The following is a 25,144-nucleotide window of genomic DNA, read 5'->3' as shown; positions in this document are numbered from 1 at the left end:
CTTTCTGCTATAATAGGTCTTTGTGCCTCTTCATATCATGCTATTTTATCCTCTAAGGGGCAACGTGGTGGTACAATCAATAGAGCACTGATCTTGGAGTCAGGAAGATGGGAGTTTGAATCTGACCTCAGACAGTTGACAGTTGTTAAGTATGTCAAGTAAGTCACTTAAACCTGATTACCTCTCATTCAGGCCATCTCCAGTCATCCTGATTCATATCTGGCCACTGTATCTAGATTTCTCTAGAGGAAAAAGAGAGCCTGATAAATTAACATAGTACCCCCTCACTCATATCCAATTCCATGTGCTTTCCATGGCATCACCTCCCTGATGTCATAGTCTTCTTTGCGAATGAAAGGAAAACATTATTATTACTTATCCGCTAATGCCTAGCTTTTTCCTAGGGTCATCTTTCTTTATTTGTCTTTATTGTTTTAGCCTTGTTTTATACCCATAACCCCTCTGTTAAGATTTACTCCTTTGATTTATTCTGATAAAAGTACAATATCAAGGTTTGATTGACTGAATGATTTATAAGCAACATTGCCTCATTGTCACTTCATATCCATAGCCTCTGTCCAAATATACTCCCTTCTTCTATCCCATTAGAAATGCCCTTCTCAGGGGCAGCTGGATGACAAAGTGGATAGAGTACTGACCTGGGAGTCCAGTATACCTGACTTCCAATTGGGTCTCAAACATTTAAATGTTACCACTGATTTGTTTCTTGGGTTCAAATCTGACCCATGAAGAACTGAGACTTAGACTCAGGAATGCAAATTTTGGGAAGAAAATAGAGATTCATTAAAGGAAATTACAGCATATTAAGAAAGTGATAGAAAAGTAAAAAAGAATTTAAAGAGAAGACCACATGGATTGCTGATTGAATTGGCAAGGCCAACTGGCCAGGGTTCAGCAGGACACTAGAAGGTAAAAAAGGACCAGCAGCTCCCTCAGATCTCCTTAAATTCTCTCCCAGAGTCCATGGGAGGGGGTGGTGACCTGGGAATGACCCAACGCCCTCATTGGAGATTTTGCCTCTTGGGGAGATGTCTCTTTTGTGTGGTCTTCCAGGCCCTGTGCTCCCTGGATGCTCCGCCAAAAAAACCCCAATATAATCCAAAATCAGTTTGAAGGTCAGGCCTTCAGGTATGGAAGGACAAAGGAAGATTCCCTTTACAATATAAACAAAAGATTTACAAAATTTTTCTCCAACTGATCTCATCACTCCCATGCCAAGGTTTCCCTGCATCATATACCCCCCTGAAATTATTAAGGACCCAGACCTTGGGCAAGTCACTTAATCTCATTGCCTTAAATGAAAAAAATTATTCATTTCTCAAGAGTCACAAATAACAACTAATTATAATCAATTTATACCGTATTCTCCTTTCAAGTACTCTCTATATAAGTACAATTCCAATGAACTAAAGTAGCTAACTTTTCTTTTAATAATTTTTTTTGAAACAATAGACAATCTAGTTTGATTTGCCATTTTAGTGAGAGCTCTGCTATCATTTACTAATGTGCTTAGTAAGCCCATAGGGGACTACATAAAATCACATACGGACCACAGTCCACATTTTAGATAGTTATAAGCCAAAGGGTCACATTAAAAAAAGACCATGTCATTATCTATTTATGTTCAGCCCCTTTAAGTACACTTTCTCCATCTATCCCTATTATACTACAAACCTTGTTAACTAAAGTATCAAGTAAATCAAAACATTTCATGATTTCTTTATGTACAGACACTCTAAGCACATTTCTCCCTCTCTCCCAATAGAAATACAGTCCTTCGTTTCATTCAAAATCCAAAATCACTTCATGGTCCATTTTTAACCATACCCTCCATGTATAATCCCTCTAACTATGCTCAAACTTCTTTAGCTAAGTATTGACTTTCGTGGTCATCTTATAACACTAGCCTCTATATTCCTTTTAACTGTCCTAAGAGAAATATAAATCTTAAAAATTACAAGTATTATCTTCCCTTATAAGGGCGTTTTCAACTTACTGTTATTGGCTAGCATTTTCCCCCCTTTCTGTTTGTCTTTTTATGTATCTGTTGAATCATGTATGTGAAGACTGAATTTTCCAATTATTTCTGGTATTTGTATCAGAAAATTTTGAAAGGACTCTCTTTCATTGAAATCTATCTTTTCCCCTCTAAAAGAATATGCTGAGCTTTGCGAGGTGATGAATTTTTGGTTGCAATTCAAACTCCTTTGCCCTCCATAGTATCATTTTCCAGGCCTTATAGTCCTTTAAGGTTGAACTTGAAAAGTCCTGTATGATTCTGAGTTTTCTATTTTGACTGCTTTTGGTATTTTCTCCTTTAGTGGAGAATTCTGAAATTTGGCTACAATATTCCTTGAGAAATCTCTTTTTTTTTGGAGGTGATTGATGAATTCTTTCAAGGATTAATGTCTAGGATATTAGAGTAGTTTTCCATGATAATTTCCTGAAAAATACTTTCTTTTTTGATCTAGGTTTTTATGTAGCCCAATAATTCCTAAATTATCTCTCCTCAATCTATTTTCCAGATAATTTCCTTTTTTTTCCTAAAAGGTACTTTATGTTTTCTTCTATTTCCTTTTCAGCCTTTTGAGTTTGCTTGATGGAATGCTAGTGACATAAATTTATTAATTTCCATTTGTCCAATTTTAATTTTTTTTAAGTTTTTGATAGGAAATGGGGTTAAGTGTTTGCCCAAGGCCACACAGCTAGGTAATTATTAAGTGTCTGAGGCTGGAATAGAACTCAGGTACTCCTGAACTCCAGCTCTGGTGCTCTATTCACTGCACCACCTAGCCACTCCCCAATTTTAATTTTAAAGGCTTTATTTTGTTTAGTCAGCTTTTGTGTTTTCTTTTCTCATTTGGATAGTTTTACATTTAAATGAGTGGTTTTCTTTTTCCAGTTGGCTAATTTTACTTTTTTGATGAGTTGCCTTCAATTTCATTTTTTGATGAATTACATTCTTTTTCCAGTTGTTCATTTTAACTTTTATTGGAATAATTTTATAGGAATAATTTTCAGTAATTGTTTTATATTTCTCCTCCATGGCTCTAATTTCCTTCTCCATTTTTCTTCTTCCTCTCTTCTTTGGTTTTTAAAATTCCTTTTTTTTTTAATTTTGAATTTTCAGACCAATTCATAAACTACTTTGAGACTTCATGGTTTCCTCTTAGTATATGGTATTTCTATTGTCCTGAACTGAATAGTAGCTTTCTATGGTTAGCACTCTTTCTGGGGTTTTTTGCTCATTTTGATAATTGAGCTCTGCACCTAGAGTATAGGGAGTATAGTTCGAAGCATTTTGTGCTCATCTGATCCCTGTCTTATTGCTTCCCAAGTTGTTACTTGTGCCTATGTTTCTTTCTTTATGCTAAGGCTTTGCGTATGAAGCAATTTCTTTTCAACCAAGTCTTGTCTATTATGCCAGTGTTTCCAAGGCTTGCACTTTGTCTTCTGATTTGGAGTTGGGACCATCATGGCTGGTTTGCTTCCATGCTAGCTTGCTGAGCCAGGACCTGAGCTGTGCTGTGGCTAAGAGTTTCCCCACTAGATTTTTTCCTATGATGTATTATACTTCTCCTTTACCCAGAAGAGATGAGAATTTTCCTGAAGATCCTCCACAATATCTTGAGTTAAGAACTTGTTTCACCTTTTTTTTCTGGTGGGATCTATAGTTTTAAGGTCTGCTTACAGGTTTCATTTAACGTTGTTTTTGAAAAACTCTGGAAGCTTCCTAGCTTCAAGCCTCCACCTTGCTCCACCTCAGAAGTCCAAGCATTTAGTTTCTATAGAGATAGGTAAAATAATTACATCTGGACATAGAAATTGTAGGTCTTCCAAAGTGACTTTAGTGGCATTAACTTACCTAGGGATGTGTAACCTGTCTGCCATGTGAATGTCAATATCTGTGGACTAGACAACCATGGCAGGTTAATGTAAAAATGAAAAATTGACCTCTTTTTGCATTCATTCATTCATGTATTTATCCAATCTCACATTTATTAAATACTATATTCTAAGTGCTGTATTAGATTCTGGAATATAAGGCCAAGGATAAAGTAGTTGCACAAATTCTATTGAGGAGCAAAAAACATGTAAACAGATATGCAGGTATAAAATTATAAAATGACTACAAGGTTTATGGCAATCAGGGAATAGGAGAAAGAAGGTAATCTTGGAGTCAGAGAGAGACACCTGGGTTCAAGTCCCACTTCTGGCAAGTTACTTACCCACTCTGCTGAAAACTCTAAGATTATGTTTCAGAGATATTTGCCAACATTAATGAGGGAATTTCTTTAATAAGATTTGCCCAAACTATTTAAATACTAGGCCTAACTATTCTTTTGTCAGCACACATACTTTAGGAGCCTGGGGAAGGAATTAAACATTAGGTAGAATCAAGGTTATGCCTCCTGTCACCTGAGCCAAGTCTTAAAGGAAACTGACATTTCTACAATGAAGATAATAGGATTAAAATGTTATTATTCTATATTAAGGAAAATCTTGATTTATTTTAAATTAAAGACAAAATATATTTAAAAAGGAAAAAGTGCATTAAAAAGAACTGGAAAGTTATAAAAAAAGACAAAGATCTTCTTGTCTAACCCCGTCATTTTTATAATTCTGTAGGTAGAATGAATTCTAGACTCATCAAATAGTTTGACAGGAGATGGAGGAAAGGAACAAGTAGACTGATTTAACTTGAACATCAAATATGTAAAGGAAAAAAGTATTTGGAAAGCCAGAAAAATAAACTTGGCAAGATTTCAAAGGACTTTGAGTGCTAAACATAAGAATTAGCATATGCTCTTATAGATAAGAAAAAGGCACTGAAAATTCTAAAGCAGTGGAGTCATGTGATTAGAATGGTCAAATGTTTTGGACACTGATTATAAAACATTTTTAGAATTTCTAATAAGAAAAACAGCATGTCTGCCTTGGAGTAAGAATGATGGATTCAAGGTCTGCCTCTGAAATTTATCTCATAATTCATAACTCATGACTCATAACTAAGTCACTTGATATTTCAATTTCCAGAAAATCTCTTATTTATGGAGAAGTTCCTTCCTTCCTTCTTTCCTTCCTTTCTTCCTTCCTTCCTTCCTTCCTTCCTTCCTTCCTCTCCTTTCCTTTCCCATTTCTTTCTTTGGATATTCAGTATTTTAAGGGACAAAAGTTAAAATATATATATATATATATATATATATATATATATATAAATATATAATCTATATTTATAAAGATGACCAATTACTGCAGCAGCTAAACTTGATCAAGTCTCAATTTTTCCAAACCTTAATATCTTCATGTGTAAACTGAAAGGTCAATCTCTTTTCCAAACAATATTCTATAAGGACCTAGCCAAATTCCTGATTATTTTGTTCTAGGAAATGGGAAAGCAGTATGTTATCCTGTAAAGAGCTGAAAAGTACTTTGGAGACTTCTGGGGCAGCAGCTGACTGGAATTTTGTTATTGCTAGGTAGCTAAATGGAGACAGAAATTACTTCTCCCTGTGCTTTGCAATCTATACTCAAGAAAGAATCAAGATGGTATTGATATAAACCAAGTTATAATTTAATATGAATATGAGCATGGCCACCTGTCCTAGAATGTTGATTCTATATCTTAATGGGGGGAAAAACAATCACAGAACTCACCTTCCATATAACTGAGTAATTTCCCCAAGTGTTCACAGAAATGACCAAAATCTTTTCTGTCAACACATGTTTATTCCAAGTAGGTATATAAATGACCCAAGAATTGAATAATGGTTATCATTTAATTTACCATGTTGGGCACCCCAAATATATTTACTTTTCATCATTCATAAGTCTGGGATTCTTATTTTAATGCAGGTATAAATGTTTCACATGCTCAAGGAAGCTTTGTCTTCATCAATTTGTTCTTTTCTGGGGCTGTATGTATATGTGAGTGTGAATACATATGTACACAGACGTACACACATATCTATCATGGAAAGAGACATTAGGTATATAGACATCTATCATAATCCCTTTCGGATTACCACCTATACTTTTTATATAGATATTCTAAGATTCCATCTTTTTTTGTCATTTGTTCTTATAATGTGTCAAGTAAAAATGGTTCACATATCTTTCTAATAATCTGCTTCTTATTCTTGTTTTGTCATTAAAAATTGGCTCACATTTCTTTACTGACACATGTTTTTCAGCAGCAGAGAACTGGTTTTCAAGCCAGACAGATAGGTGACCCTGTCAGATTGAATTCAGAGAAATGGAGTTGAAATCAGGAAGAACTATGTTTGAAGCTTTCCTAAAAAATGTCCTGAAATTGATTCAGGATTTGTCACTTTACCTACTTTAGGTCTCTGATGACTTATCCATAAAATATAGGATTTCTAAGAATCTTTACTAAATATGAAGTTCTATGTTTATAATTAATAAATTCATTATAGTACTAAGGATAATCACTGGTAGTAATAAAGGTGATCATCAATCACCTTGTTATCTATACAGGTTTTCTGATTACAGATTGCCTTTTAAAATATTTAGATGAAGCCAATGACTATGAGTGAAAGTCAAATTACTGTATGTTATTTATTTATATATTTGTACGTGTGTTTGTAAATTCACTTGTTATATAACTATACATGCAAATAAAAATTTACAATAAGTATGCATATAAATATATTTCATGCATAGATTTTGGATAAAGCCAATGAATGATATGACACATTCTTTGTTTCTTTGTTTTCTTCTTTTTCTTCCTTGTTCTTTGTTTTTTCTTTCTTCTCGTTTTTTCTCTTTCCCTGTCCACCTTCTTTAAATGTATATTATTGTACATAATATTATTTAACAAACACACATAAATGTTTCTATAAAATGTTATATAGAGGAATTCCTTATACTAATGAAATTATATATTTAGTATCATCTATAGCTCTAGCTCTTATATAATCTGTATCTAAAAGGATACTTATCTCTTTTTAGACATACATGCATACATACATTTACTATGAGATTTTTTTTCTGTATTAACTAAAATGCTTTATTAAATATAATTATAGAGTAATAGCTGGAAGAGACCATAGAGATAATTTAACCCATAATTCTCCTTTAGTAAATGAGGAAAATAAAGCTTAGGAAAACCAAGTGACATGATTACAGTCACCCAACTATACAATGGAAGAATTAGGAGCAGAACTCCAGATATCCTGCTTTATACTTCATTTTCTTTCCATTATTAAAGGGTTGTCATGTCTCCATACCAATTTCAAAGATTCTTACATGTTTGATGATAGTTTATTCAGCTGGTCACATCTTACAAACCATAGCATGCATTTCAAGGATATATTTGACTGGCCCAGGGATACCTAGTGTCTTTGATCATATAAAGGAAAACATAATTCCCATGTTGAATGAGTAATGAATTTAATTGCAGTGGTATAAATGATCTTATAATTTCATAAATTTAAAATGGGAAGACCTATCCGCTTTAACTCACTCATTTCATGCACTAGTTCACAGATATAATAAGAAGTAAAATTGGGATTCTGATTCAAATTAATTCTTTTTGCACAGTGTCACACTGGCCCTTCAAAAAGTAATTTATTTATTTATTTGCTTATTCATTTATATATTTATTTCCTCATTTATTTATTTATTTACTTAGTCATTCATTCGTTCATCTGTCTATCTATCCATCCATTTATTTATTTATCCATTTATTTATTTGTTCACTCATTTATTCATTTATTTATTTATTTATTTATTCATTTATTTATCTATTTATCTGTCCATTTTTTTATTTTGCAAGGCAATGAGTTTAGGGGACTTGCCCAAGGTCAAAGAGTTAGGTATTTATTAAGTGTCTGATGTCATATTTGAACTTAGGTCCTCCTGATTATAGGACTGGTGTTCTATCCACTGTGCCACCTAGTTTGTCCTCAAAATCTAACTTATCTGTAGACATTTTAAAAAATCAAAGTTAAATAACTTTAAAATGAACTACAGTTCAATTATTAGAGCATATTAAAAATTAGGTACCTTGTTTTATGAATTTAAGGAGACACCTTAAATGGCACAGTGAATAGTCCTGGACCTGAAGTCAGGATGATTTTAGACATTTACTAGATTTGGGAGCCTGGACAATTCACTCAACTTCTAACTATTCTGTAAAATGAAGAAAATAATAGTACTTGTCTCTCAGGATTACTGTGAGGATCAAATGAAATATTTGTAAAACAACACAATCTATAGTAGTAGGTGCTATATAAATACTTATTCACATTCTTTACCTTTCAGAAACTGTGTTATTAAGTTCGAGTATTTCTGATTTTTTCTTATCTAGTTTGTTCCAATGATCTGTTACTATTTTTAAAAAATATTTAATGTGGATGATATTCATTCCTTATGCTTTATAATAGCTTGAAGTTGGAAATGCTATTTCCCATTCATAGCTAGCTTTTTATGATTCCTCCTAGTATTCTACATAATTGGTTGTTGTTTGTTATTTTCTTAGTGAAATTTATTGTTATTTTATTGATTTTTTAAAAAAAAACTACGCCTTTTAGTGTTTCATTGGTATAGCATTAAAATATAAGCTACTTTTGGTATTATTGTAATTTTTATTATATTATCACAGTACGGTTGTGAGCACTAAATATTACATAGCTATTTATGTCCTTAATTTCTTTTTGGAACACTTCATTAGTGAAACTATATCTATGTAACTTTTTTATGAGTTTTGGTAGTTTAACCTCAAACAATTTATACATTTTGTAGTGATATGGTATGGACGTTTTCTATAATTACCCCTTGAATGAAGCATGAAGAAACACGCTATTGGTGTTTTAGAGTCTATTTTATAGCATGAAAAAATTTTTAAAGTTGATGGCCCAATTAATATATTTATTGATTGCTTAGGATCTTTTTAAGAAAATCATTATAAAATCTGTAAATAGCATTTTATCTCTTCTTTGAATACTTGTAAACCTCTATTTTCTTTTTCATTTATTATTTCTATATCTAACATTTTTATAATTATGTCAAATAATAGTTGGGAAATGGCTATCCTTGAATTATTTATATATTTACTAGGAAAGACTCAAGTGTGTCTCCCTTAAGATGCTTACTTGTGTGTATGTTTATGCATATTTGTTTTGTAGGTATTTTTTTAATAACAAATGAGTGTTGTACATTGGCAAAGACTTTTTCTGTTTCAAATGGGAAATAATACAGTTTTTGTGTTTTTGTTTTAATGTGATTATGTAAACTCTCCTTACTTTCTTGATAAAAAATGCAAAAATTTCATGAATGACTTCTGCTTTATCTGACTTGATTTTATTTAAGCTTTTTGACTAAGCATCTGTTCATGTTGTATAATTTTCATTCATTCATCTATTTTGCCTAAGCCATCTATTCATGTTATATAATTATTCATAATAATTCATTCATATCTATGATTTTCCCCATGTGCTTTATCTTTTCTTTATCTTTTCATTCCTCAAAAAAAGGAATCTTATGGTATATTTTCTTTTCTACTTTTTGATAGAAATTTATGTAACATTGATTTTATTTGCATACATAGGTATACATACATACATACATACATACATGTATATGCATTTAGATATAATTCTCCTGTGAGAGAGTTCTCCATCATGAGATGAAGGCAGCTAGGTGGTCAGTGGAATAGAATACCAATTCTGATGTCAGGAGGATCTGAATTCAAATCTGATCTCGGACACTTTACACTTAGGCACATCATTCAACCCTGATTGTCTGTGTCCAACTCTATTTCTAGTCTTCCTAATTCGTTTCTGGTCTTTGGACCCAAATGGAGGAGAAAGTGAGACTGGTGACTTATCACAGTACCACCTCACTAAAATCCAATTCATTTGCTTATCATTACAACACGTCCTTAATGTCAGAGTCTTCACTGAGAACAAAGGACAAACATCATCATCATTATCATCAAACTATCAAACCACCATCATCATAACCATATATATAAATACATGTATATATGTATATATATGACTTTACTTACAAGTAACTTAATTTACTTTTCTGAGATGGTGGTTTTGTTATTTTGAATATTATATATTTTTGAAGATATTCAAAAATATATGTCTTAAATATTCAAAAATTTCTTTTGTATTTTCAGTTTGGTTTGCATATAACTGTGTGTTGTGGACTTTCATTTTAAAAAAATATGTTTTTGTTGTGATTTCACCTTGTTCATTTGATATTTTGTTGATTTAGTTTCCTGTCTTTTTTAAACAGTGTCACTAACAACTTTGAAATTAAATTAAATTTTTTAAAGAACCAGGATTTTAATTTTACTTGTTTCTACAATTCTTTTGTTTTCCAATTTTATAGATATGTGTATTTTATGATTTTTTAAAATATCTCCTCTTTTGTGATTGTTTTGGGTTTATTTCTTGGCTGAGTTTTTTCTTTAAATAAAATTGTTAAGGGGCAGCTAGGTGGCAGAGTAGATACAGCACTGGCCTTGGAGTCAGGAGGACCTGAGTTCAATCCTCCCTCAGACACTTAGTAATTCTCTGGTGTGACCTTGAGTGAGTCATTTAACCATTGTCTTAAATAAATAAAAATTAAGAATAAATTAAATTGTTTATTATTGCTTTTTTCCTGTTCTTCCTCTAAAGAACCCATCAAATGTTTCGTAGAAATCTTGGGAAATTTTTTCTTAATTATCACTTTTATGTAATTATTATTTGATTCTACAACTTACTGTTTGACCTGCAAGGTATTTAGGATTTCATCATTATGTCTTCATTTAAGTCTATGTACCTTGTTTTCCTTGAAAATTATTTTTACTTTATTATCCCTTGTAAAAACTCTATTTGCTCTGTGATAGCTATGGAATCACATATATGATGGAAAATATTCAAAATTAGGAAACTATTTTGAACTTTGCATTCAGAAATTCATTTATTCTATTCCTCTTTGACTTAAAAGTCCTTTAAAACACATAATACAGTCATAGACTTGTTTGTGGCATGCCAGTAGATTTATAAAGTGCAATTTTTGCTTTTTGCAAGCTGCCAGTGTTAAAATATAGTTCTGCTGGTGAGTAAGCAAATAATTCTTACTGAATGATTTCTGAAACATGACATGTAATACTAACCTTCCAATCCTCAAAATTTATTGAAAAAGTTTGTACTCTCAAATACTTTCCTTCAGTTGAGAAATGAAATTAAAGACTCTAAGTTATTATAAGAGGGCTATACAATAATGCTAATAGCCTCAAATAGATAATTCTTAAATGAGAATTTCAGAGATAAGTGATTATCATGGCATTAGTGCCTAGCAAATGAAATTTTAATATAAGCTAAATACCAGGATGTAAAGAAATTGTGGTAAATTATAAAAAAATTGAAACAAAGTTAGAATGTTTTGTTCAGCTAATGTGTCAGTACCATTTCAAACATGGTAATTAAAACATAAAATCTAAGTTAACGTACCTGTATACTTCCAGCTTCTGAAAGATAATCTTCGAATTTCTCATCCATTTTCTTTCTTCTCTGTAAAAGAAGACATCTCAAAATATTTAAATACTTTTTTAGTCTTTGTTACTTTTTTGGGGGTGCAAAATGCTATGGATTTTTGCACAGTATAGCTATTATCTCATTATTGGGCTATGGTTGGTTCTTCATCAATTCCAGAATAAAAAAGACAAGATTGATGAAAGATGGCAGACTATGAAAATTTAAGTTGCATATCTATGAAAGTAGTATCAGTTTCAGTGTGAGCATGCAAATATTAGATATAATATATAGGGACATATATCTAGAGCTAGAAAGATCCTCAGAGACCATCTTATCCAAATTCTTCACTTTTCGGAGGAGGAAACTGAGGGACAATAAATTTGAATGACTTGCTTAGTGTTACTAAATTGAGTACTAGAATTCTATTCAACTCCTTTGACTCTAGAGCAAAGTTTCCCTAAGTTTATTTGCTTGTTTTTTTTCTTTTTTCTTTCTTTCTTTCTTTTTTTTAGGTTTTTGCCAGGCAAATGGGGGTTAAGTGACTTGCCCAAGGCCACACATCTAGGTAATTACTAAGTGTCTGAGACCGGATTTGAACCCAGGTACTCCTGACTCCAGGGCCGGTGCTTTATCCACTATGCCACCTAGCTTCCCCCTTTTTTCTTTCATACGATGATATTTACATTATAAAAGTGGAAAGAGGGAAAAGGTAAATATAAAGGCAGAGGGCAGGAGTTGATAATTTTCAAATACCTGTGTACTAAACTAAAGGGCAGGTGCTACCAGCAAACCTCAATTTCTGGGATTAGTCCAATCCCTAATACATACCAACTCATTTTAGATAGAAAAATTCTTTGGAATTATTATCCTTATAATTTATTACTTTTTATTATCAAATACCCAATACCTCTGTCTTTGAAATATATATATATATAGTATATATATATATAGTATATATATATATTAGGAATATTAAGTAAAGGCTTCTTTTGACAAATGCAGTTGTTCTTTCAGTGTTTTAGGAAAAAGAGAAGAAGGATGAGATTATTTCACAAGATATTTCTCCATTTCTCATAAAGTGGAATTGTAATATATGAATGTATGCATGTACACATACACGTATCCTCATACATATATAAAATCACACCAGAGTGTGTGTATCTGCATATAGCTAAGTCAAATATGTGAATGCATATATGCATACACATGTACTGCATAATTCATGTTATATATTCTTGAGTATCCAAATCCTGAACATTTAAAACTCTGAGTTACAATTTAAGAGATTATATGATTAAAGGAAACCCTTAAGTAGTGATTTTGAACTTTCAGATACTAGATTAAATATTGTTTTGTTTACCTTGTTCTCTCCTTATCTGTGTTACAGTGGCAAAAAGAGAAGCAATTGCTATGATTCATCTTTGTTATAAAAAGACATTATGTTTTTCATTGAACTATTCATCAATGAACTTCTTGTTGTTTTAAAGAATCATTGACTACTGTTCAATTTTACAAGCATTTATTAAGTATATCATATAACAAAAAAATATGAAGCTCCTTTCTAGGAGTGAAGCTGTAAAAACAATGGATCTTTATTAAGTACCTCATATATGGAAAGCACTGTTCTGGGAATACTAAAGAAAAAACTTCCCTTCAAAGAGCTCTCAATCTAAATGGGGAGACAACATACAAATAACTTAGAACAAATAATACATGTACAAGATAAATTGGAGTAAATCTCAGAAGACATTAAGGAGGATTGTAAAATACTTCTCTCAGAAGGCAGTATTTGAAATCTGAAATTTGAAGACAGCCTGAGAAGTCAGAAGTGGAATATGGAAGGATGTAATTGCTTTGATGATAGAAGAATCAGTGAGTTCAGACAACATATAAACAGTTAAATGCAAAATATTTGAAAACAGAGGAATTAGTATAAAAAAGATAGACTCAAAGATGCTTATAGGCTTCCCTAGGGCAGATTGAGCTACAGAGATGACATAATTCTATTTCTATGAGAAAAGATTTTGCAGAAATAAGCAAATGATTCCAAAGAATAAGAGAAACAGGAGCAGCAGCTGCAATGGGAGCAGAAATACAACAAGCAGATTGTCCTTGGGGGTTCATGAATTCCAGGTTAAGGAACCCTGAATTAGGGTAAAAATTCGGGGAAAAAAGGTAATAGAGAGATTCAGGATAAAGAATAGATTTTGTATGAGATTCAGTAGGGGGCAATGAAAATGGAGAACAGAAGAGGGCTGAGGTGGTTAGGGATAGAAAAGGAGGGAACTTCTGCCTTAGGTGAACCTTACAGTAATTGGGATTAAAGTATGACAGAACTGGGAATTTGTCATTTCATGAGAAATAAGAAGCCACTAGAAAGCACTGTAGATAAAGCACATGACTTGGAGTGAGGAAGAGTTATGTTCAAATTCAGCTTCAGATTTGTAATAATTTTGTGATTCCAGGCAAGTCATTTAATCTCTGTTTACAGTTTCTTCAACAGAGAAACAAGGATAATAATAGTACCTATTCCAGGGGTTGTTTTGAGGATCTAAGGAAATAATGTTAAACAGCATAATACACAGTAAACACTGAAGAACTACTTTTTCTCTCCTCCCACCTCTTAATGTCCAGTTAGTGGATTGAAACTTGGATTTCAAGACAGGAAGATCCAGGGTACAAGTCTTATCACATACGGGCTGTGTGATTCTAAGCAAGACACTTCAGTTCTCAGTGAGCCAGGTGAAACTCGAAGTCTATAAAGTGTAGAGTCAATTTACACTTTGAATTTGAGCTTTCAGCTCAAATCCAGTTTCTTATTATTTTTAAATAGTGATTAGAGTTGATATTGAAATCATCTGTTCATAATAGTCAACTTTAGTAAGGGGATTTCACACCTCCTTAAGAATACAAAGGAAAAACACAGAAATAATTCAGACTATTTCTGAGTATACTCTCTCTCATTAACCAATTGGCACTCTAATGTTGGAATTCACCATTATAATTTTGAGAGCTTACAATTGACTCAGTGTGAATGTTCAGTTCCCTCAATTATATTTATATTTCACTCAGATTATTTTAAATACAAGTCATTGATTATTTTGATACCCTTTTACAGAAGTCATTTTAGTTGTGTGTTTAGATACTTCTGGAACATAAAAAGAGGAGAACAGAAAAAAAAACAGCCTTATTTTTTGTTGGTGCTTCTTTTTTTAATATTATTTTTTAACTTGACTTTTACAAGTTCAGAATCATTATTAGATTTTTTTTCTTTTAAGAAACACGGAAGTCAATGTATTAGACTACAAAACCTCCAGATTTCAGCTTCAATCAATTCTCATTCCCTTTCTTTGTGTGATATACACTGGGGTTAAGCATTTTTTACAGTTCAGTTACTCTAGAGAAATGGATTATAATATCCCTAGATGTGGGAATGGGTTATTTTGATAAATAATTTCTAAAAAAATTATGATATTATTTATATCTTATATTAAAGGTTAAATTATTCTTGAGGTAGAAAATGTTAAACACTTCCTTCTCCTTCTAGAATACAACAATATTTCTTATATGTCCTCATTTCTATTTCTATTCATCTTTCTATTCCTTCCTTTCCTCTGCTCTCTCTGTCTCTGTCTCTGTCTCTGTCTCTGTCTCTGTCTCTGTCTCTCTCTCTCTCTCTCTCTCTCTCTCTCTCTCTCTCTCTCTCCCCACCCCATTCCACATTATCTCCGACTCACTCTCCTCATTGGGCAATAGATCCTTTCCACTCTCTCAGTCTTTGCTAAGAAGAAATTTTCAGCTTTTCTCCAATGGCATTCCTTTAAGCAAAATTCAATTTATAACAGTTCAATTCCTAGAATGATAAAATCTCAGAGGTATAAATGATATGAATTATCACTCAGTTCAAACTCATCCTTGAAGAATTCCTGCTACAATATATTTAATTGACAATTCAGCCTCTCTGTAATAACTTTCAGTAATAGGAGACAGTATCCCTGTATAGAAGGTACATAGAATGTGTATAGAAGGATGCATTACCAAGGAGTATTTCCTTATACAAGCAATCTATAACTTGCAACTACTGCTCCTTCTCTTTTCAGATTGAATATTTAAACACTGACCCTTGTAAAAAATGTTTGATGACCTTGGGTAATTGCCAAAATTTGCAATATTCTAAAGATGTCATGCCACTAACACTTAGAATATTAATTTTTTGATGTTTGGCTTTCATTTTAATTGGAAATGTTTGGCATAACATTGAGTTTCCTTACCCAGTCTTTAATGATGATATATATTTGTAGCATTTTTTGACTTTTCCTAAGATTATCATGTCTTCTACTTGATTCTCATTCAAACTGCCCTACTTTGTTCTTTCTTCTCACTACTAGGCAACATGATAAAAAGGATTGGTGGAATGCTTTAGTTTTTTAAATTATCAGAAGTAATTGATAATTCATGCAGTAGATAGAGCATCAGCCCTGAAGTCAGGAATACCCAAGTTCAAATCTGGCCTCAGACACTTAATAATTGCCTAGCTGTGTTACCTTGGGCAAGTCACTTAACCCCATTACCTTGCAAAAAACCCCCTAAAAATAAGATAAAGGGAAAGAACTAGGAAAAATATACAAAATACATATAATAACTATTTGTTATTAATAAGGGATGCTACATTAATAAAATGATAATCAAAATGTTGTAAACTCAAAGAATGTAACATTGAGAAAGATTATATCAAGAAAAATCTTTAATAATACCTTATATATCATACTCTTAGGATTTTATATCAATTAGCCACTAAACGTTTATTGTCTACTGTGTACCAAGCATTGGGGATGAAAGTGAGACAATACAGTATATCTATTAAACCTAGTAAATATGAAATGCTTCACATGAACCCCCACAGTGTACCCCATTGAATGGGCTATGGACAACCCATTCATTTTCTAGGCTGTCTGTCTTGCTTGTCCTTAGAAAGTAGAATGTCCCTTGTAATATCATTGAAACCTTTCAAAATAATCAAATTTACTACATCTTGTTTTGCTGTTGCAAAGCATTTGATAACCCAGGTCATCACCAAACCATGATGATACTTTTGAATTGACTTTGTGAACCCTAAAGTCCAATATATATATATATATATATATATATATATATATATATATTGGACTTTAAAGTTGATATATATATATATATATATATATATATATATATATATATATATATGTATTCATAGGGTTAGAACTCAAAAGGTCTAGAGAAGCCACCTACTCCAACACTTTGCAGATGAGGAAACTGGGGTTCACAGAAATTATGATTTAGCTGGTATCACATATTTTCTCATAAGTGGAATTAAGACCATTATCTTTTGACTTCAGAACCAGAACTCTTTCCACCTCCTAGGAGGCATATTTGATTAGATCCAAAATCTCTCAGGATTTAGCTAAGGGAGATAATTCCTCTTCCATAGAAGCAGTCATTCACAATGGTAACAATATTACATCCTAAACATAATGATTTACCTAAAAAAGCAAAAACAGTAAGAATAAATATACTCCAATTTCCCAATAAAAGAAAGTGCAGAATATTTAATATCATATTCCCTACCATAAATTTGTGTCCCACTGTCATGCCAATGCATTCAGTATTTGTGAAGAAGGACATATACTCATAAAGAAAATTGACAAGGAGGCTTATGAGTTAAGATAATCCATGGATTTAAGCTAATTTTAATTCTGGACTTCAAGTCTTGATGTTATTGTTTTATTGAGGAAGATCTGTACTACCTAAACTGCTTTTTAAACTAGCTAACTCCCTTTCTGGTTTTCACTGTTATATTACCAGAATTGTCTTCACTTCTCTTCTATTTTCTAGAGGTATTTTTTTTGCAAGGCAATAGGGTTAATAACTTGTCCAAGACTAGGTAATTATAGAGTGTCTAAAGTAGTTTTGAACTCCGGTCCTCCTGACTCCAGAGTCAGTGCTCTATTCACTGTGCCACCTAGTCACCCCTTCTCTTCTATTCTTAAACAGATGAAATTATGATTGTCTCTTTTAATTCATCATCATTCTTAAGAGGATACAGAGAGAAGGTGGAGCAAAGATGACAGATAATCCCAGATAAAATCAAGGACTCACCCAAACTCTCCCCCAAACCCCTCCAAATACCTTTAAATAATTAATCAAAATAAATTCTAGAACAACAGAACCCACAAAGACAGAGTGAAACAATTTTCCAACTCAAGATAATTTAAAAGGTCTATTGTACCAGGGAAAGAGAAGAACATAATCCAGCCCAACCTGGCCAGTGTAGCCACCTTTCTAGTGAACCAGGAGCAGGCCTCTGGAAGACTAGAACAGGGATAGCAGTGGTGATTTCCAGATCTATAGTCTAGAGGCACCAGAGTAAACTTTAATGGTCAACTTGAAAGGTCCATTATAGCTGTATAACAGTAAAGCATAGCCCAGTGAAAGCTGTGTCAACACAACCACAGCCCTAGCTAGCCTGGAGCAGGCCATGGGAGTCACTGAATCATTACTGACAGCAGTTGTTGCCGGAGATCTCGGCCTGTGTATGATAAGAAACTGTAACAACATAATGAAGGTGACTACAGCTGCCTCTTTGCTAGTACTGAGGCAGGACTCTGTTCCTTTGACCTTAGTCATGTCCTGGTTACAGTCCTGGGTGGCAATCCCAAAAGGAGGCATTAGCATACCAGAGCTTATCAGAAAAGGATGTCTATGGTCACTCCCAGACTAGGCCACAGGGCAGGAGAGTAATAAACACTTCTCTCTGGATCATATCATCTTGCTTTTTTTTTAGTTTTTGCAAGGAAGTGGGGTTAAGATCACACAGCTAGGTAATTATTAAGTGTCTGAGGCAAGATTTGAACTCAGGTCCTCCTGACTCCAGGGCCAGTGCACTATGCACTGTGCCACCTAGCTGTCCTGGGATCATATCATCCTAAAAGTACTGAAAACTTAGAGTTTCCAAAATCTCTCTGAAAACAGCTGCACAAAACCCTAGAAACTTGGGACAGTGAACCCTCTACACTGGAAGGAGACCCCTATTTTAACAAAGGACCATAGGCTGGAAAAAATGACAAAAATAGAATGTGGGAGAGGGGAACAGGGAAGTTTCTCTGCTAAAGAACTTATTTCTCATAGAAATTATTATGGTTACAAGGAAGTTCAAAACACACAGAGAAAAATATAACAATCAAAACTCCAAAGTAAAAGATCTTCAGGAAAAATCTGAGTTGGTCTCATGCCATTGAAGATATTGAGGGATACTGAAAATCAAGAAAGTTAGAAGAAAAATTGAGAAGAGAAATGAGAGTGGTACAAGGAAATTATGAAAAATCATGAAAAACAAGCTAGCAACAATTTTCAAAAGGAGACACAAAAATACTCAAGAAAATAATACTTTAGAACTAGTCCAAATGGTCAAAAAACAAAGTCCAAAATGTCAATAATAAGAGTAAGGTCTTAAAAATCAGAATTATCTATTGGAAAATTATCTATTTGGAAAAAGAGGCACAAAAATGCACTGAAAAAATTCCTTCAAATATAATTGGTCAAATGAAAAGAAAATATAAAAGTTAATTGAGAAAAAAATAGTTTCTTAAAATTATAATTGACCAAATGGAAACTAAAGACTTTATGAGAAATCAAGAAACAATAAAATAAAACCAAAAATGGATGAAAACAATTAAAGACAATATGAACTTTCTCTTTGGAAAAACAACTAAAATGGAAAACAAATCAAGAAGAGATAATTTAAAAATTATTGGACTGCCTGAAAGCCATGTTCAAAAAGAGTTTCAAGAAATTCTCAAACAATACTGCCCCAATATTACAGAATCATTCTAGAAACTGAGAGAAGCCAATAATAACCTCCTGAAAGAGATCTTAAAAAAAAACTCTATGGATTATTTCAGCCAAATTCCAGAGCTCCCAGATAAAGGAGAAAATATTACAGGCAGTCAGAAAGAAACAATTCAAATATCATGAAGTCACAATCAGGATAACATAGGATTTCATAATTTCTCTACTTTAAAGTATCGCAGCACTTCAAATGTGATATTCCCAAGGCAAAAAAGATGACCCAGAAAAACTGAATGTACTCCTTCAGGGAAAAATATGGACCTTTAGTGAAAAAAGGGAATTTTCAAACTTTCCTAATGAAAAGACTACTATATCTATATCATCTCTAGCTTTAACTCTATCATCTCTATCTCTATATCTCCATCTATATCTATATCTGTTATCCATCCCTATATCTCTATATCTATCTACATCTATCTATATCTAGTTTCTAATTATAAATACATACATATAGATATAGATTTATCTATATCTACCTATATGTATATATGTGCATGTGAATGTATGCAGATATATATGGCATGGCCATCTGTTGGGAAATGGCTGAACAAATTGTGGCATGTGATTATGAAGAAATGCTATTTTGTTAAAACAAATGATGTTCTCAGAAAAATCTAAAATCCTTCAGTTATGAATGACTTAGCTTTTTTTTTTAGCAATGCAAAGATCTAAGGCAACTCTTAAGAGCTTATGAAGAAAGATATCCATTGCCAGAGAAAAAACTGAAAGTATTTAAATATAGATTGAAGCATAGTTTTTTAACTTTATTTTCCTTGAGGTTTTTATTTTTCTTGTTGTTTTCTTTTACATTATAACTATCATGGAAATGTTTTGCTTGACTACACATGCATATTGAATTGCTTGCTTTCTCAAAGAGGGGTGTGGGAATTTGGAACTCATTAAAATTGCTTTTACATGTAATTTACACAAAATAAAATAATAATAAATAAATTTTAAAAAGAAAATAAAAAAAACTCCTATCATTTCTGCTATAAAAAAGAAGATACAGAGAAAGTAAAATGCTATTTTAGGTACTAGCAAATTCCCTTTAAGTCAGAGGATTGTAAAGACCATCAAGCTCCCTCTCTCTAGAAAATGCAAACAAAGCTAGGCAGCTCTTTACTCATCGGGAATTTATTTCATTCAGAGAACATTTTATAATAAGAAAATTCCTTGAGTTGGCTCTCTGGGAAATGCAAACAAGCCCAACCAGCTTTTTACTCAATAGCCTGCTGTATTATTCAACTTTCTGATTGTACTTAAATTACAGTGGTAGCAAAGCCAATTTTCCTCTGCTATTACATCAAACCAGAGAGGATAGAAGAGTGCATTCAGGTACTTTTGAGAGATTTCCCTTCTCCCAATTTATGGATGGTTCTAGAAAGCAATTCAGTTGCCTGCAGCATAATAATTTATGCCATCCTATCAACTTACTCTATTTTCATCCTCTTTACAGTCCCTACTTTTTAATTCTTTTCTTTTGGGGTTCTTCGACATCGCTCAACAACTCAAATCAGAGCCTTCTGATACTCAATAATTCACCTTTCCTTTATAAAAAAAATTTCTTAAAGAAAAAAGCTTTGTGGCTTTCTTTCTATTAGTTATCAAATCGACTGTCTTTAATCAACCTGTGATTTCTCAACAGTTATTTATCATTTTGTGAATCTCTTAAGCATTGAGAACATTTGAATGCAAACGAACTAAAGAAAGACAGAATCCTGCAGATTTATTCGTCTCAGAACTCAAGCTCCCTTTGTCTCTGAAACCTGTATTTCTTCATATTTGCATTTTATGTATATAGCCCATAAAATTTCTTTTTATTCCCCCACTCAGTGACTAAACTGTTCACCTATGAAAAAGAATTATCTTAGAAGCTCTGAAAGGTGACTTTTCCCCTACTTTACTAATTCAAACAAAACAAAACATATTTCTTCTAATTTAAACAGTCAAATTCCTCACCTTTTAAAGGAATAGTACTTTAATAGTACTTTGAATTTGGGAATGCTTGGGCATGTATTATTTATTCCCAAAGTCAAGAAAGCTAGTGAAATAGTATCATTTGTAGGACCCTATGGAAAATTCATGGCATTTAATATTTGTGAGGGAATATGTTAAAATGAGGTATGGGTAGGTTGAAATCAGATCCACTGAAGAAAATGCCCTCTTTTTAAAGATCACATTATTCTTGTTAGGAATGTTCTGTTCTCTATCACTTTTAGATTTATAAAGCATTTTACGTATTTTATCTCATTTAATCCTCACAAAATCTTGAAGGATCACTGGTATTATTATTCCTATTTTACAAACAATAAAACTGAGCATGAGACAATTTATATGATTTTCCCAGGGTGACATAATTAATTGAAACTAGTAAATGTTAGTCCAACTGACATGAAGTTTAACATTCTACATGCTTGGTATCAACTGGTTGCATCTATTACAAGTTAGTTTATGACTTACTTTTTTTTCTTGCAACATTGCCAAGTAATCTATTTTTCAAATTTGAGTTCCATAAGATTGAAATGATTTGTTACACATATTCACCTTGCTGGCTTTAACCTATAAATGTGTTAGGATTTACTCATTGCAATTAAACAAATACCAGGAGTGTCTCAGGTGGCTTGAATTGCTAAAACTCCATAGTGATCTGGCTAACATAGTCCACCCCTTAAATACATAGTTTTATTCTCAGGATTTGGTAATTATTAATTTTACCCTTTCTTAGCTTGAATTTTAATTGATTACACTATAACTTCCATTTATAAACTTGTTACTTTGAAACTTTTTCTTATAATGTTGTTTGACTTAAACTATATTTCCTTTGATTAAATTAAGGTATTAAGTCAGGTATGCCTGTAATGTTATTAAACCTAGGTATTCACCTTTATGGCAAGAAATTAGAAAGAGCAAACTTTTCCCCTTAGAAACTCATAATATACACATCAACCTGGTTGAAAATATAGACTCAGGAACCATAGACCTAAGTTCAATTCTTCACAATTGTATTTATGAAGTATGGGCAAATGTTTTACTTAATCTCTCTGAAGCTTGGTTTCTTTATCTTTGAAAGAAAGTAGATGAATTAAATAATCTCTAAAATTACTCTAGTTTTAATTCTATCAGCTTATGCTACTTTAAAGATCAGAAGAGTTGGTCATATCCCTGTGGTAGAAACCAGAAATACTACCTATAAGTTCAGAGGAAAATCCAATCAAAAAAATTTTTATTTTTAATTTATGGGCAAGCATTTCCATAGAACAAAAAATTATTGCATGTTAAACTATAACTCTATCATGTACAACTTTCTATTTAAGAAAATATTAAATGATAAATTATCATGTAAATTCATTTTTCTCAACTCCTAGAAATGACTACCATTAGATAATACACACATATATACAAATACATATAAATATACAAATATACACTTACATATATTTCTACAAATACATACATTTTATGTGTGTGTGTGTGTGTGTGTGTGTGTGTGTATGTAAAAATCACTATGTACATAGTTCTGTTTATCAGTTAATTTCAGCTCTAGGCAATCATCTTGCTATCCACTTGTTGAGAGATTGAAAGAATAAACAAATACAGTCCCTGCCCTAGCAGATTAGATTATAGGATCATAGAACTTCATCTCATCTCCAGTTCAACCCCCTCTTTTTATAGACATGAAAATCTAAACTATAAGGCACAATGTTCTAGGAACCATAAGAAAGTTAAAATTTAAAGTCTATGTCAACCCAAAGAAGGGAAAAGTTAATTCTCTGCACCCAAGCAATATCTTTCCTCTAAGGTAGGATCTCTGCCCCTCTTCTGTAAAATATAGTCTTGGAGAGATGTAGATAGCACAGAGAAGTTAAATGCCTTGGCCAGGTACATATAGTCACTAGGTTTTAGACCTGAGTCTTGTATCCAGGTTTTATCTGATAGACAGAAACAAAGAAGAAAGGAAAGCAAAACAAAGATAGATGGATTGAAAAACAGACCTAGATGATAGAATATTTATTAGCAATTAAAATGAGCCAAGCATGGTTCTAATACAAGGTAAAAATACAAACAAAATTAAAAGAAGGTAGAAAAATAGGTACTACTGAAATATGAAAAGATGGAAAAGCAATTTGGAGAAACATGAGAAGTTATGGGAATTGGGAATCAAATGAATATGATTTACATGGATACTTCCCCAAATGAAGATTTCAGAGAAAAAAAACTTGCCAAACAGAGAAAGAGTAAGAGGGAGAAAAGGAGAAAGCATTTCTTAAGACTCATTATGTGCCAGACACTGTACAAAATGATTTATAAACATCTCATTTGATCCTTCCAACAACCCTGTGAGATAGATGCTATTATTATCCCCAATTATAGTTGAAGAAACTGAGGATAAGTGGCCTGCTTTGAATTACAGATCTAGGCAGTGCATGAGGGTGAATTTGAACTCAGAGCTTTTATGATCTTATGGTTATATCTAGTGTGCTACCTAACTCACCATGGAGGCCACAGAATAGAGGTATTACTAGCTTTGGAAGGCTTTCTGGGGTAAGCAGGGGAAGTAGTAATCAAGGGAGCCATAGAATAAGGAAATATGAAAATATCTGGGTGTAAAAATAGAATTCAATGTAAGGATTATGAATTAAAGATAATGAATTGGATAACATTTTGTGAATTGGGCAATTCTTTCAGTGATAATCAATGAATCCTTTAACCCTATAATCTTTGATATGTCAAATAGTATATAATACAAAGGCCAAAAGAAAAAAAGTGAATGAAAAATATATGTAACCTCCAAAATACTTGCCACAATAACTCTCACTCATTTGAGATGGGATCCAAGGCATTTATGGCCAGAAATGAAGGTTTGTTACCTTGTAATCATGGAATGGGATAGTAGATGTACTACTGGTGGGTTGCAGTAACAGCTAAGCAATATTTAAAGAAAACCAAATAATAAGTATGTGAGTGCATTGACTTGATCTTTTATGTATGATTTTTGGCACTATAGGTACAATAAATCCTCAGTATTAAAAGGAATAGATATATTTAAATCAAGATTTGTGGAGGCAGTACCCATACTGAGTAGATCACATATGTTAGAATATAGAAGCATGAATACTACATTTAATTAAGTAGAACAGTATAAAAAAGTTGCTCCTGATGATTTTTTATTAATAAAATCATCATCCTCAAGGTGTCCAAATTCTTTACCATCAACTGCTGTTACTCATTTCTTTAGAATTCAACCCTTTCTGAGTTAAACTGAATTCATTAGTCAGATTCTATCAAGGGAACAGATCTACATGATTATGTTAGTTTTCCTTAGAGACCTTGGGTGAGGATTACAGAAACTATTTTATTTTGGCTTTTTAATACATCATGACCAAATGGAAATTCATCAAAACTGGTCACAAACTTTCTTATATTGGTAAGTCAGTGTTGATTTCCCCCAGGTCACTTTGAATGAACTGCCATAACTCTGGCAGACAGTGAGATTCACTTTGTTTTTTCCTTGGTGTTTGTGCACCAGGCCCACTGCCTTGTGACTGGTCGATATAGTTCATTTCTATTTCAGAGTCATGTGTAGTTTTCCCTCCTTCCTCCCTTTTTGCTGCTTCTATTGATTCTTCTGAATGCTGACTGAGGATCTCATTTATTTCCAGTACTATTTTATAAGATTTGCAGATAATAGAATACTGTTTCATAGACAACTCTCCTTAAACAACCAGCTCTGCTTTTTATGA

The sequence above is a fragment of the Macrotis lagotis genome, chromosome 3 (assembly GCF_037893015.1).
Source record: "Macrotis lagotis isolate mMagLag1 chromosome 3, bilby.v1.9.chrom.fasta, whole genome shotgun sequence".
NCBI classification, from domain to species: Eukaryota; Metazoa; Chordata; class Mammalia; order Peramelemorphia; family Peramelidae; genus Macrotis; species Macrotis lagotis.
Note: the sequence above shows the minus strand (reverse complement) of the source record.